This window comes from Vanessa cardui, chromosome 21 (genome assembly GCF_905220365.1).
Source record: "Vanessa cardui chromosome 21, ilVanCard2.1, whole genome shotgun sequence".
NCBI lineage: Eukaryota > Metazoa > Arthropoda > Insecta > Lepidoptera > Nymphalidae > Vanessa > Vanessa cardui.
In genome coordinates this window covers 12523759-12539950 of record NC_061143.1, presented here as the reverse complement: position 1 = coordinate 12539950, position 16192 = coordinate 12523759, and the positions used below count along the sequence as shown (strand labels likewise).

The 16192-nt window shown below is 36.2% G+C and overlaps 1 protein-coding gene across 1 annotated transcript in view; it reads left to right on the top strand.

Annotated features, from left to right (window-relative positions):
* Positions 1-11049: 11049 nt before the first annotated feature.
* The window catches only part of LOC124538746, a 28683-nt gene continuing 23540 nt past the window's right edge, over positions 11050-16192 (top strand). Inside the window, exon 1 of the mRNA XM_047115925.1 lies at positions 11050-11190. The gene's annotated coding sequence lies outside the window, so the exon portion shown is untranslated. The remainder of the gene's footprint in view (positions 11191-16192) is intronic.

Here is a 16192-nt window from a genome sequence, read left to right as displayed (position 1 = left end):
CCATTTATTAAATCCCGTCTTTGCTTCCTTTTTGTTTTCTCTCTGATCTTTCGCTTGCTCTTTACTGCTTAATGACTCTGATTCTGAATGACTTTCTTCCATAATCTCCAAATTAATTGTTCCATTTACCTCCAAATTATTATCTTTTTCATGATTCATGGTTCTCTTGTTTCTAACTTTCTTCTTCGACAGTCTTTTATCATTAGTTTTGGCCTTAGTTACCTCAGCGTAGGTGTTTGTTAAATGTACAGAGGTTGTCTCCGAGTTATTTCCAAAGTCTTTGGCTTTATAAGTACCTTTGTATGAAGTTGGGAATGTTTCCTTTGAAATTTGAAGCGGTGGAGGAGGGCTCGGAGGAACATATATTGTTAGTGCCTTTTTATAAGTGCAACCAAACTCAGCCATAAGCTCTCGGATTCGCTTTTCTTTAAGGTAAATAGGACATATTCTTGCCATGGACATGTGATTGCCACCACAATTATTACAAACAAATGAAGTACGCTCACAATTTTGATGGTTATCACCACATTTTGGGCAAGTAATTTTGTGTGATGGACATATCTTTATTGAGTGTCCATATCTCCAACAACGTGAACACTGCGTAACAGGAAATACATACGGCGTTACTGTTATTGTAGTATCAAATATCTTTATTTGTGACGGTAAAGATGAGCCCTTAAAACAGATTCTTATAGCTTCACTTGCCTGCCAACTTCCATTAAAACCATTTCTTCGTTTTAACCGCTTCACTCCTAAAATTAATATGTCACTATATAAACTTTCTAAAATTTCTTCATCCGTAAGATCCAAATCTATATCTTTTATCACACCATATGTCTGATCCATATCCATAGTCTTATAGGTTCTATATCCATTTTCATTAAAAAATTTATTACTTATTAATTCTTCTGCACTGTCTTCTTTGTCAAACTGAATCAAAACTTTAAATGAATTAATATATTTAACTCGAACGACATTTTGAATATTTTCTGATTTTAATGTTTTGGCCAATTTAAATTGCTTTGGAAGTGGTTCATTGGATGTAATGCAGACTTCAATCATATCCTCTGGTATTCTCTCCAACTCATTTAACACCCCAACACGAGCAAATCTTTTCCCTTTTCTTTGCACCGTGGTCCAAACTTCTTCTCTGTTAGTCACCCTGGTTCTTTTATTTGGTCTTATATTGTTGTCGTTTATCTCGTTATTCGAAAGCTCTTCAACTTCCCCCGAACACTCCTGCATCTCACATTCCAAATCATTCCGAACGTCTGAATCACTGGTCGTCATATTCCTTGCTTATTCCGTGCGAATGCACTGAACATTGTAAACAACGTTATCACGCAGTGTCGAGCGCGGCGGCCGATGCAATGCTACAATAACGCGTCCACTATCTACAAGCGCCCGCGCGCGATTCTCGTAGTAAGTTTCATCTCTGAAATAAATCAATACATAAAGTTAATTAAAATCAACATGCACACAAAATTTTCCTTAAACAGTAACATACAACATATATATATTTATGTATATATATGTTAAATATTTATATATATTATGTATATGTATATTTATGTATTTTATATTATGTATAACATCGAAATGCACTGTATTATTATTATATATATTTATAGGCATCTATTGCTATGTATATATTTTAAATTTTTCTTTAACTTCTGTGCACACCCTACTGTCTACTCTCCTACACTATTCTGGGTTGGCTGCACAAAATGCTGTTATAGCGTTAAGGCCGCCCTTTGTATATGTTTTATTTGTGCAATAAACAATAATAATAAAAAAAAACAACACGTGTACCAAACTTTTACCCGCTGAGTGCTCCACGTCTGCAAGGACTGTCTCTAGCTACTTGTACATATAACGCTGCGTCCGCGGCTGTTTGGAATAACATGTTTGTAAACATAAGGAAATGCGACTTCATTTTATTATGATTAATTGTATATAAGATAGCTTAATAATACAATCTACATTCATTTGAGATTTTAAATTCACAAAACAAGTTTTATTTCCGAATATTTTCTAATGGCTTTGGGTGCTTTCCGAGTGACGTTTGAGTACAAACGTCCATTTCGCAGATTTCGGCCTTTTATAAAGGAATACAAAAGAATACAACAACCTTTTAACGGCGCAATTTCTAGTTTGAGCCCAGGACCTCGAGACCTGCGGCCAGCCGCTTAACCGACGAGGTAGTCTACTTCGACATTAAAACTATATTAATTTGTTTTCAATTGATTGAATTCAAATGAGCATTATGCTCATTTTAAGATTGTTATTGTTGCTGATGCATTTGTTTACTTTTGGGCCATTTGCTCGCGTGTATCAATCTGTTTCTTTTTTTTTCCTAAATAAAAATACATAACACTCAAATACATTTAACGGTATCGGTGTATATCGCTTGTATATTAATATTATCGTCGTTCGCTCGCTCGCCTTATCCACGTATTAATCAGCGCAGAGCGCGAGCTGCATGGAAATCATATGGCAGACTTTCACGCCTAACTGACTGTTGTTAACCATCTTAGGGAATGCTTTTGCTCGTGGGTAGTTTGTTCGCCGCCGCACATTTTGTCGAGTCTATGATGTGCTTGATTGCGTATGCGCATAACAAAAATTTCCATAGACGACACTTTACGACACCAGCGGCTAAAGATCAGAGCCTATTTTCTACTCTGTCGTTAACAAATATATTACATAAAAAAATAGGTAAGTATTGAAAAAGTTTTGAAGACTAAATTACTCATATTTAAATTATACTACTATGTTGACAAATAGTGCGCTTTTACTTTGATAAAACGCAGTCACGTGGCGAATTTGAAACACCACAATAGAGTATTTCAGTTTATAAAATAAATGACAGAAAAATAAGTGACTTCAATTATCAATATTGGGCGTCTGTGTCATCCACAAACATATCGATACATACAAAAACATTCCAACAAAGTACAAGCAGCTTCATAGAAAAAAATCACTACATCCGTACTAGCTGGTATGGAATACAACTTGATCAAGTAATTTTACAGCTCGATTAATATATAAAACTTTGCGAGTTTCTGCAGTCGTTGCAGTGTTAAGTCTTTAATGAGAAACGTAAATTACGTTCTCGTTCTTATAAACGAGCCATGTTGCAACTTGTCCTCAAGTGATATTGACAATTAAGGGGTGCATTATCAACGCCAGCCAATCGACGTGAAGCAACGTCACACAATTACGAGAGTTTGATCTGCTTAACACAAACAATCGGTAGTTCAAAGTAAACCCGTTCTCTTCGTCGAGCTCGGACACTAGGACTGTGTCTATACGGTGCTGCTACTGCTTGTATGGAAAATTACTGAAAACATAATTACAAAAATACATAGCATTAAAGCCAAGACGGTCGTTTGCCAGAATTGCAAAGTTTAGACATCAATATCATATTGTGTAAAGCTGACGTAAGACTAAACGTAAGAATAATTACCATCACAACATTATTTTATTTCGCCAGCAGCGGATCCGCCGCCGTGCCCGTACGAGCAGCGAATCAGATTCATATTCAGAACTTGTTATGAGCTGTATGACGCACTCTTACATCCCCGCGTAGTTTCATTTACAATAACTAATTACTTCAATGTAATAAATGGTAGATAATAATTAAACAGTTATTCATAAAATGTCACGCACAGTTAAACGCAATCACTTTTATCTTTTATAAAAGTTGTATTTTGTCAAGGGCACTTTCATAAGCCTCAGTAAAAATTTAACTTTAAAATGACATTGACGTGTTACCTATTAGCTAAAAGCTGTTAAATGTATTTGAGAAATATTGCAACACTCTCAGTGCGGTAAATAAACAAGAGTGGATTAATTTATGAGCACATATGTAGCAAATTTAGTAATCACCGAGAAAATGGTATTGCCGATATACCGACCCGACCGAACTAACAATAAGTCTGTATAATTAATTTAATAATTTGAAGACAATAATGCTCAAAGCAAAAGTAAAATAACAATAAAAATAACAGTAGCGATTAGTTTATGTTTATTATTAATACGAGCGCTGGCGTTTCCATTCGTTGCAAAACAGTTTATTATACAATAATGTAATAACCAGCGCCTAGTTTCCGTCCACATTCTACATCTGACTCAGGGAATCCCTCCCGGATTCTGACCACTGTTACAAAACCCGACTGGGGTTTTTCGATAGCTTGTCGGGTTGTTGTAGCATTATTAGTAAGGCAGCAGCTGTAAGCTGTATTCGGATATAGCCGGAGCCGTTTATCACAGAATTCGTATTTTAACCTAGAAAAAAGTTCATGTTATGTAGGTTTTTAAATCTCGGTCGGCGGTCGCTTAACTCGGCTCATTGATCGATTATGTAAAATTATTTTCGTCGATCCACATTAAGACTTATGTTTCTCTAGTATTGCTTTATCATATTACATAACATATTGATTATACATTGCACTAGCTTCCCGTACTGACTTCGCATAAATCAAGTTAATATTTAACAAATTATATATTTACGAATACTGAGCTATAAGTTCACAATACTATGCATAACATGCACCTTTACATGTTACGGCTTTACTGTGGTAACAAAAGATATGTGACTTATACGTCGACATACAGTACAATTTGTGTACATTCTGTCATTGAGTGACATAGTAAGTCAAATCCACATCAATCGGAATGGTAGCTTTGTTTGAATCGATCGAAATGACATAAGCTACCTCTTCATAATATCAGTGCATTATACATTCAGCGTATGGATTGCGGTCAACGTTGACGAATAAGCAAAAAAAGCGATTAAGAAGGAAACCTTTTATTTTTACATGTTAAAGCGTTAAACGTGTTTTTATGTAACAATATGGAGCAATCCATTGAAGTTAAACTAATTTCGATTGATGTTAATTTAATTCAGTTCACAAGTATTATTCAATATTACAATCTATATAATTACAAAATCATATCAATATCCGCTAGTCTATCACTAGCGGATATTGAAATGATTTTGTAAAGAAAACATGCAGTTGGTCAAAAAAGTAACAGAGTGCTATTATCCCCCACTAAGTCACGTCGTCCCGTTGAGGAGGAGACTTGCCCATCTCGGTGGACACCGACCGCTTATTCTCTTCTACCGCCAACTGGCATTACTTTGTAGATATTGTTATTTTCCCTTCAACCAGCTTTGGATTTCTGATTTTAAAGGATGTGTAAGGTAGTGTTCAAAAGCACAGTCAACAGTCACAAATAGTGACACATTCATATTATAAGTTATAACTTAATATTCTTATGTGCGAAGGTGTCTTCATGTTTGTCTGAATTTTTTTTGATTAAATTATAAAAATTGTAAATATTTGTTTTGAACGGAACGGTTATTGTAGAGTGCATTCCATAATTATTCTATAATTCATTATTTTATTTGAGCCGTAAAGCTGTGATATGTTTACAAATTACGAAAGCGGTTAAGCGTTTCTTAAAAATACAAAATCATGATAATTACCGGACGCCATGTGCGTGGATGTTTACGAAAGCCTATTGTGACACACCGACCCCAAACGTAGAAATATTTTAAAAAGGGTGTATTACCAAACGCAATAGAAATCTCAAATAACCTCTCTAATTTATGACGCGACGTGAAGCAACTATGCAGGCGTCAGTTATATCACAATGTGTAACGCTTTCGTTTCACTCGAATCAATATTATTCATATTTATTAAATATCGGTAATGACATGATGTATTTATTTTTTTTTTAAAATGTCGAGAATATACAAAAAGTGATAAAGTAAATATGAATTAGGCAAGAATATTATATTATTATATAAAAAAATTTTGACTCAACTGTTGAACTTATGAAATAAAAAATTTCCATGAAATTATTTACATGATGGTTAAGACAACATTAAAATAAAGAGATGGAAAATAGATAGATAGATTAAAAAACAAAATAAAGATTTAAAATAAGCCTCAGGCGATAAAAAATAATGACAAATAACGATAGGTCTATTCTATATTACAAAGTGGAGTACTTTTTTCATGGGATATAAAAGATGTCCTAACGGCGGCGGATACAAATTCTTGACGATCGCGACTCGACGGTGAGGCGATGTCATTTGCATACGGATGCCATAAGGAATTAAAAATTGTATTTATGTTTAATGTAGCGTTTCGCAAGCGTCCATATTCTAATTACTTAAGCGCATGTCACGAGACTATGACAAATCTGAATAATAGTTTTTACGAGTGAGAAAACGAAGCCAAGGCTCGGTGAGAGAAACGCGTAAACAATAATATTGATTGCAATTAGCGCCGGCACTCCACCGGCCTTCACCCTGCTCCGACCCCTGACCCCGATCCCCGACCCGCGCCCCCTGGCCCCACCTGTCTCAGACAGAATTATTTTGACACAGCTTGACAAGTGAAGTGAATTATTAAGACCGTTTATCAAGAACAGCCAAGCAAGTAACCAATATCTAGTATGGTTGTCTTTCAGTTTAAAGGGTGAGTGAGTCAGTGGCACGAAAGACATCTTAGTTATCTAGGTTGGTGGTGGATTGATAACGCTAGGAATGGCTAAAATTTCTTACCTTCAGCGCCAATGTTTATGGCCAACGGTGACCACATGCCATAAAGTGACCCATTTAACGGTCAGCTTACGTATATATGCTATAAAAAAAGTATTGTGTTCATAAGCACCTGCGATATTTATTTTAGGAACATATTCACAATATTCTTTCTTAATTTGTTGGAAATATTATCGTAAAGTTTAATTGGTCGTGTAACATTATATGATTATATGATTTGATGTAATATTTATGTTGACATTATTAATAAAAATATTTACATAACTATATGCCACAAAGATGTCGTTGCGCCAGCACTTTTGCGTCAAATTAATTTCACACATACAATGGGGTGCTAAGATCAGGTTCAGCCCTTGACCGTCGCCATGCCTCTCACTATGTTATGTGGCATTGTCTTTATTTTTAGTAAAACATTTTTAAATTCTTAACTACCCATGTTTCAGCTTTTTTAATTGACTGTATGATGTGAGCTCGTTGATGTCTTTTGCATCGTACACGATAGAATATGATAATTTAATCCATTTGCTTTGCTTTTTTGGTACTGAACTACTTTTATTACCAAAATCGACTATTAATTTGAATAATCAATCAATCAATCAAAATAAACTTTATTCAAGTAGGCTTTTACAAGCACTTTTGAATCGTCATTTTACAATTAAGTGAAGCTATAACCGGTTCGGAAAGTAGATTCTACCGAGAAGAACCGGCAAGAAACTCAGTAGTTACTCTTTTTTAACATTTAAAAATACAAAGTCATGTTAGTTAAATACAATTATTTAAATTAATATATCCTTCGTGGAAGTCAACAGGTATTAGCGCCACGCTTTTATATCATCTATTATATAAATAATACATCAGTAACTTATTATTGATTTATTATTTATATAGTACATATTTTTAGTGTAATTTGTCTCATTATTATAAAGTAATCCAGTTGCTCCTTGTTGTGCTACCTACAATCAAGGCAACATTTGGCCCGTCTTCCCATACAGACTACACATTAAACACATTGAGTTTTCTACTTCTACTCTGTTTGTAACATGGATATACCAATAAATATACAAGCTCCTACATAAGGTCTCAGTTTTGGAGGTCCCCGGTTCAAATCCAGGATTTTATCACTAATGATCCGACCCGCCTTCACATGGGTGTAATATATTTAAACAAGCAACCTTACAATAAATGTTACCTCTATATAATGTTAGAATATGTTCTATAATTTTGTCAATTTCTGGCCAACGCGCTATAAAAATAACAAAGTAGCCCATATCGCACACATGAATAAGTACTCTCAAAGGTATTTCAAGAAAATTAATATTTTAATGAAACAGGACATGTCCAAACCGGCCGACGCGCGGTTAGGTAATATTGAAATATAAAATCGGTTCGGTTTGTTAGGGCGTTGCGCAACGCCGCCTGATGCTCGCGTGTGAGCATCCACCGGCCAAGCGGCAGGATGTCGAGCACTCCTGATTACCCTCGATCGCGTTCGAGAGAGATCTGCCTCTAACTGGAGCGCTTATAATTGCGCGGTGCGCCTCGTTCTCGTTGCATGTTTACTTTCGGTCATAATTATACAGTAAGCTTCTTTTACGAAATATTTCCTGTCGTTTTAACGCTTAATTAAATACTTCTCAACGCGGTCAAGTGTATATTTTAATCTGGATTCTGAATGTTAATGTGATGTTGAGGTATAATTTTAATTCTTATATCATGTGATAAATTAAATACAAAAACTGTAAATCATTTATCATGAATAGTTCATAAAATGTGTTGGTAAAAGTCGCCAGCGTTCCCGATTAATTGTAGTAAAAATCCTTCCTTGGAGTACAACTTTACTTCATAGCGAAATTTTCATGACAGACCAAAAGACTGACAACCAGGCAGACCTACTTTCACATTTGTAATATTAGCTTTTTTATAACAGAAAAAGTAGCAAAATTTTTCTCTATAATCACATTATTTGATTAATACAAATGGTATTTGTCATTATGCCAGAAGACTATGTATATACTTATATAATAATCAGTTTATAATGTAAATATTAACTAAACAAGTCTAAGAGCTCAATGGGGACAATTTTATAGGTACACTACCCATCCAAACTAACGCATTTATAATATTAGTAAGATTACCCAGATGTTATCTTATTTATACATGTTATATTTCAGTTCTGTTTATGTGTACAAGCAAATTACTAGTGAAGGTAGAGTTAGGTTTTTATTTATTTGGATAAAAATAATATTGTTTAAATAATCTTCGAAAGTTCCAATGTAAGTGGAAAATGTTAAGGTATATTTTTAATTGAGCTGAGATGGCCCAGTGGTTGTAACGCGTGCATCATAACCGATGATTCATCTCGTGCTCAGCGTTGAAGGAAAACATCGTGAGGAAACCTGCATGTGTTTAATTTCATCGAAATTCTGCCACATGTGCATTGGAAAAGGGTAGTCGAATATGTTCCAAATCCACTCCTTAATGGGAGAGGAGGCTTTAGCCCAGCTATGGGAAACTTACAGGCTGTTACTATTTTAGTGTTACATATTTGTATTCTAATTGTGATTTATTCAAAAACCGTCCATTCGCTGTCAAAGTAATCAAAGAATCTTTATTCAAAATATAAGTGCTTATTTCTTATTGATAGTGAAAAAATCTACCACCGGTTCGGAATTTAACAGCTCGGACCTGAGAAGAACCGGCGTCTTTCGCCGGTTCTTCTGAGGTCTCACTCAGCGGGATCATTTTTTTTCATATCATGTTACATATACAATATATATTTTTAATAATAATACAAATATATTTTTGTTATTTTAAATAATCTGGAGGCGATCATCTCATTCCCAAGGTGTGCAGTCAACTAGAAATTCATTAGTGTTGTAATATCCTTTAGCACACAAACGCTCTTTAACGATTATTTGGAATTTTATTATTACTATTTTTGAACGTTTTCTGGGATCCTGTTGTAAAAACGTATACTAGGGATGTACGATATTAGGAAAACATCGATGTTGACATCGATGTTAACATCGAATCAAAAATATCGATGTACGATAAATATCGATTCGAAAACATCGATATGTGTTAAACATCGATGTTTTCGGTATAAAATAAAAAAAACTATTATATTTATGAAAATTATTTATTTTATACAAAAGTTGCACAAAAATATTAACGATCCCAATATTTCTTGGCGACACTTTGTAAGAAAATTAACTTAGACAGGTGTTTTCCCTTCAGTCGGTTCCGCTGTTGATAAAGGAGTTGGCCAGCTTTAGAAAAAAGCCTTTCTGAAGCTGTGGATGTAGCTGATTTTTTTCTTCGATATTTTTGTTCATAAAACATCGATGTGTCGATGATATTGAAGTCATAACATCGATGTCAAAACATCGATGTTTTCCAGCGAAACATCGATGTTTCTTCAACATCGATGAATATCGATCATCCCTAACGTATACATTGTCCCAAAAAAAGAGTTACTAACCCTGTGCAATCGGGTACTTGTACCAAGTTTAATCTTGTTCCTAGTATTAATGGAATGTACGTCACTTTTTTGGGAAAATCATTTATGTTTTTGCGTACATACATAACATTATCAAAAACAAAATGAGAAGCGACAGTCATTATTTTAATTTCTTTAAATTTACATCTTAACGAATCTTTTGGGCCTTTTCTGCAGTACAAAAATAGTATTAATGTCAGAAAACAACAAAGCTGTAACAACGTGATCAAAGTGATCGCTATATGATATAACATATTACTATTACCACAGTACCCTGACCGAACCGTATCAACCTCCGAACAACATACAACTAGTACAACTCTCTTAACCAAATATGCTGTTGAGTTAACTATACCCGACTAGACCTATGGGTCTTTCTGTCTGAGTTTGCCCCTATTGGGTGATAATAAAGAAATCGATAGGAGCAATAGATTTAAGGAACCTCTCTCAGTCTGGCTAAGGAAACACGGTAAATGGTCACCGGCGTCCATAAACATCGGCACTGCATGTAATATTAACCACCATAATGTAATATAATTCTTGGTAGGTTAGGTTCCAATACTAAGCAGAATTTTGTGTTTGGCGGGAAAATATGTCATAAGTGGGTACATCCCAGGCCAGACTGCACAAAGCCCAGCCTAGCCCTAGCCCTGCATCAAATTTCAAATCTTTAAAGAAATGTTTAGAGTTTTTGTTTTCATTAATATATTTTTTTGCAAATAATTTATTAATAATCAAAACATCATAGGGAACTTTTTAAATTCCACTGTAAAAAACTACTACTACTACTACTTAGTACTTATTTACTCTGAATTCGTAAATTTAACTTGTTCATTAGCGTATGCAATGTATTCAAGATATTACAGTGAGGCAATGGTTCCGAACGCGGGTTAGTTAGCTGGCGCGGAACTCGTATCAATTTTCAGGCAGCGGAAGAGGGCATCGAGAGAGCTACGAAGCACAGAGAAGAGAAGCGAGAGGGGAGCGGTGAGAGGGGGCCTCGAGGGGCGAGGGTGGTAGCGCAGCGGCGCGTGCGACTGCGCCACTCCGTGACTCGCGCCCGTCTCGCCCGCACGCGCCCACCGCGCCGCTCCAGCCGCACGCGCTCCGACCGGTACGTACCCGCGCCGCTTGCCGCTTGCATAACCGCCGATGCTCTAGAGCCGATCAAAAACCGTTGCTCCATATCACGTTTCGACACTGATTTCGATACTTTAATTTGCCGGAGTTTTAGCGGCCAGAGCCTCGGCGGAACTTACGCCAATACCCTATTTTGTGAATTTTACTTGTGATTACTAATTTGCGATCGGTGCCGGTGAAGTGTTTCCGAGGAAACGAAACTGAAGGTCACCTGAACCCTTTCACGTGAGCATGACACTGCCTGACACGTCTGTCATTATGTTTTTAATTTGTACCAAAACCAAATGTCTTAATTATTATAGAAAATATGCCGCTACTGAAAAGTTTACGTAAACGACTACAAGTACAATGCACTGAGAGCTGTTTACGTTAGTTAACAATTTGTTCTTTCGTGTTTGTTTAACGTTCCACATCAATCCTTAGAGTAAAAAGTTAATCGAACTCAGGGAGATGCTTGTATCCTGAAGTATTGTCAGTGTTCGGGCTGGTCTTTATGAAACATAGAATAACCATACTGCTATCATTCCGCTGTTGTTATTGTTGTGACTACTCCACGACCTATTTGATGTATCTTTTGGAACGAATTCTGTTGTATTATTCGTAAAATTCAAGTAGCGTTTAGTTTTCAATTAGGCGATATTTTATATTATAATTTACCCCGAACCTGGAGACAACGATCAAGAGGTGTGTCCCCGCGCCGGTCGGTCAAGGGCGTGGAACATGCAACTAATAATGAGCGCGACATTCGATTAATTAGATCGGCTCAGAGCCCGCGCCGATTGCGAGAGCGCAGTCAATCAATCTAAACGGCTACGGATCAGCCGGCGTTACGTGTCGGCACACATTCGCCGTTTTACTTTCCACTGTCTCCGCTTCCATCGGACGCGGTGACGAATTAAGAGGCGATTACCTCACCGGCCGCCTGACCGACTGACCGCAGTCACATTACGATGCGCCGAACGTCTCGACCAAAACAAAGCAACGTGCGCGGGTGGCTCAAGCCATTTCTATCGACCGCGATGATGTATGCGATGAGTCGATGGCTACGGCGTGACATTAATACGCAGCAAGTTTTTGACGCGCATTGAGGAAAACTAAACGCTTAAGATTGTAAATAGAACAAAGAAGCGATTCAGAGTAAACACAGCAAAGCAAATGTTATTTATATTTTCCGCCGGTTAGAATCGTACAGATTTAGTTCCGAGTTATGTAACGCCACCTTTCTATGCGAGTTTGATATTCAATTACACTTCGATTAAAGAAACAAACGCGATGCCTCTTACGCAAACACTCAAACGAGCAACTATCAACGAACGAACGCGTGTTGAAACTGTATCAACTGTATCACATGTAGCGCTAGCTTTTGTTTCGAAACGACACATTATTGTTCCTCGTATGTCCGCTTGTTACGTATTATCACCAGTTAGTAAACGAACCTTAAAATGACAAAATATATGAACGACAACACTCTATTACGTTCCAACGATCGCCGAAATCAAAATGACAAGTTACGCGAAGTCGTTTCATGAGCCATTACAGCCCGCTTGGAGTTCATAGTCGCCATTTGTAAGCAAGTTGTCTAACATCGGCGTTGAGACCTCCTCACGCGAACAAATTATGTAAAAATACGCGTCAAGCATCACGAGCGGCTCCGGCTTGCGACACGCGCTGCTCGTAATTAGGACATTATTAACCTTCTAACATGTCTATATTTCTATGATAATAAGCCGTAAAATCCAGGAGATCGTCTATCAGCCATCATAAAAGTAAAACAAAAATGGATTTAGTTTTAGAATTAGAGAAACAAAGTCATGTTTCTAAATAAATGATTAGAAGAGGCGTACCTTCATTATATTGCATTGTAATTGCGTTTCAGAAGACATTTACAAAATGCTCACTTTGTAAGAAGCGATTCTTTTATTTATTTTATCGCATGTAAAATCGGCGATTTATACCGCATTAGATACTCCAAAGCACTTCTCTCTGGTTACGAACGGAGATGGTGATAGTTGTTTTACATTGTTTCTTGTGACATAATAGTTTGAAAGAAGTTGAAGCCATTAATACCAGTCTCGGAAAAAATCAAAGACTACGTTATGTAAAAACAGTTAACATTACTCATAACATTGCAAAATGACATTTGTTATAAATTAAAATGTTTAAATATAGCTGAACGTTGTACTTTTCAACCTCCTTTGTACAAAAAGCGTTTTAGAACGTAATAAAACTTTATAAACACTAAAAACGTTGTACAGCGCTTACACGCCGTTAGAGCGCAAGGTTCTAGAGTCACACTCGGCTGGAACGCGGGTGTGCGATCGGCAAACAGATGTACTCGAACAAATTCTCCGTAAACTTGCACCGCACAGCTTGCATACTAATTTGACAACAACAACACAAATTCTTCAGTTACATAACTCCAGAGAGAAAAATCCATCGGCTAAACGAATGACACACTCGATCGCTACACGTCTGCGAGCTTATCCAATTACCGTTAGCTTAATGTGTTAACTCTTTCCTACTCGGTTAATAACTCCATGTCCACTGCGATATTGTTTTATATGTTAGGAAGTACAGATTGTTTAACAAAGTTGGATGTGCTTTTTGTTTTGGCTGAAAACTGATATTCTATGTATTCTTCGAACTGTATACATTAAAAGCACTTTTTATGGGATCAAATTTAAAGTAAAGTTAACCTTATGAATGATTCATAACCTTTAACTTACGGTTTATGTAACGTAACTCACATAATATACAACAAATATAATTAAAAACAAATATTTTTTTAAACACGAGTCACATATGGATGCGGTGCAATGGAGGTCGCATATGGATAAAAGATGGGTAAAGGACATAACTGACAATAGTCGGTTCAGCAAATCTACGATTTTTTTAAAATTAATAAATAAAAAAGATATGTTGGTTATATTTTTCTATAATATTTAAAAAAATATGTTATGGCATCATATCCACATTTTTGTATGAATAAATACATCGCAGACATATAACAGTCTACATAATTTTAGCCAGTGACGTTGATAATTGCTTAAATCGAAATTCCGCGCTCATTTTCACGATCAAAGGCTGACATTTCGCAAGCGAGGACGCGCTCTTGACCCGCGCCGATTCAGGCGCACTAACTGGGCCGCCTGAAGCCTTCAGGGCTGAGTAGCGCGCCGTAGGCCTCGAATTGACCTGATCGAAAATAAATTTAAATATTCATATGACAAAAATGTTTACCAAACTAAATATATTCGACATTATTAGTTTAAATGAGTTATTTTTCCGTAATTGAGTATCTTGTGTTTCTCTGTTTTGTTCGGTGTCTCTCAGGTGCGTTACTGCGTTTAGGACAAGTTTGCAGATCTCTCAAGTAACAAGTGCGACTCGTGTAAGGATATAACTTTTGTTGTGACATATTTTTACGTAACTCACGGAATAGCTTCCTCGGTTTATTACTTACCTATATTTAAATTTTTAGTACATTAAAGTATTTTAACGAGCGTCTTAAAATAGTCGTTAAATATAATAATTATTCATAAACATGATGCTGGTTTGATTGATGTCGTGTCGTGGCATCTCTTAGTGTCTCCTTACATTACTGCAGAGGTTGCGTCAAGTGTGTCTCAACAGCCGGTACCGGTAGCGCCCGGCGGGCGGCGAACGGCATCGTTTGTCACGTCGCGTGTCACGCTCCTCGCCGACCTCTGACCCCCTACTCTCGTAAATCAATATTTCGATCGTACATCTGAAATTTCAATATTTTCAGTTTGATATTAAATCTACCTTGTCGGTTTTAATCAATGGATGAGGATGCTCAACACTTAACAAATATAAAAATTATCTTTTAAAATAAATATAATATAAAATAAATATAACATAAAATGCCGCGCGCGTCACAGTAAGACAAATAAAACCCACTCTTTTATGTTCATTAGAAGATGTAATGATTTAAACTTGAACTTGGGAGACAATGGACGAGGAAACACAATTAATAAATAGAGTAGCTGACGAGTGCAGCGCACACACACCGCGCGTACACGTGGGATCGCGCGCCCTCGACCTTGGCCGAGCATCGCGACAGCTCGCACTCGCAGCGCCGCGCGGACGAGCGCGCCTCGAAACGCCTCGTTGGGTGATTTGGAAAGTAGTCTCAGTAGTCGCATTTTCAAAATACTCAATAAAAATAAATAATCTTTTCATAATACTTATAAACATATCAATATTATTAAGTTAAATCAAAATATTTGTACAAGTAGGCTCGTAAAAGCACTTTCAATTAAATGTAAAACTGACATGTACAATATGTCAATTTGTAAATATGTCATGCATAGAAATTAACTAATAAACCAATCAGGTGCACGCTTTCATATTCTTGATATTTTTTTTTTTTTTTTTTGAGACAACATCACATACATTACTCTGATCCCAATGTAAGTAGCTAAAGCACTTGTGTTATGGAAGATCAGAAGTAACGACGGTACCACAAACACCCAGACCCAAGACAACATAGAAAACTAATTGTAATCTACATCGACTTGGCCGGGAATCGAACCCGGGACCTCAGAGTGGCGTACCCATGAAAACCGGTGTACACACCACTCGACCGTGGAGGTCGTCTATAATCTTGTATTGAATATGTTTATACTATTATTTATATATTGTAGCATTATATATTATAGGCTTTTTTATTAATGTTTCTTTATATAAGATTCAATTTTTGTAAGAGGTCATGTTAAAACTAACTGAAAGAATCTTATTATAGAAACGCATACCGTACACACGTATTTTATTTATATATATTTTACCATACAATTCTTATCACCGTTTCTTTCAAAAAGATCTATATTATTGTGAAAACGCTTAATGTTGTTGTAACAAAGATTTTCATAAAGAACATCCCCAACGGAGTCTCCTGCTCCAAAATTATAACCGGAAAGCTCTTTTTCCCAAGATGAAAACATTTCAATATTTAT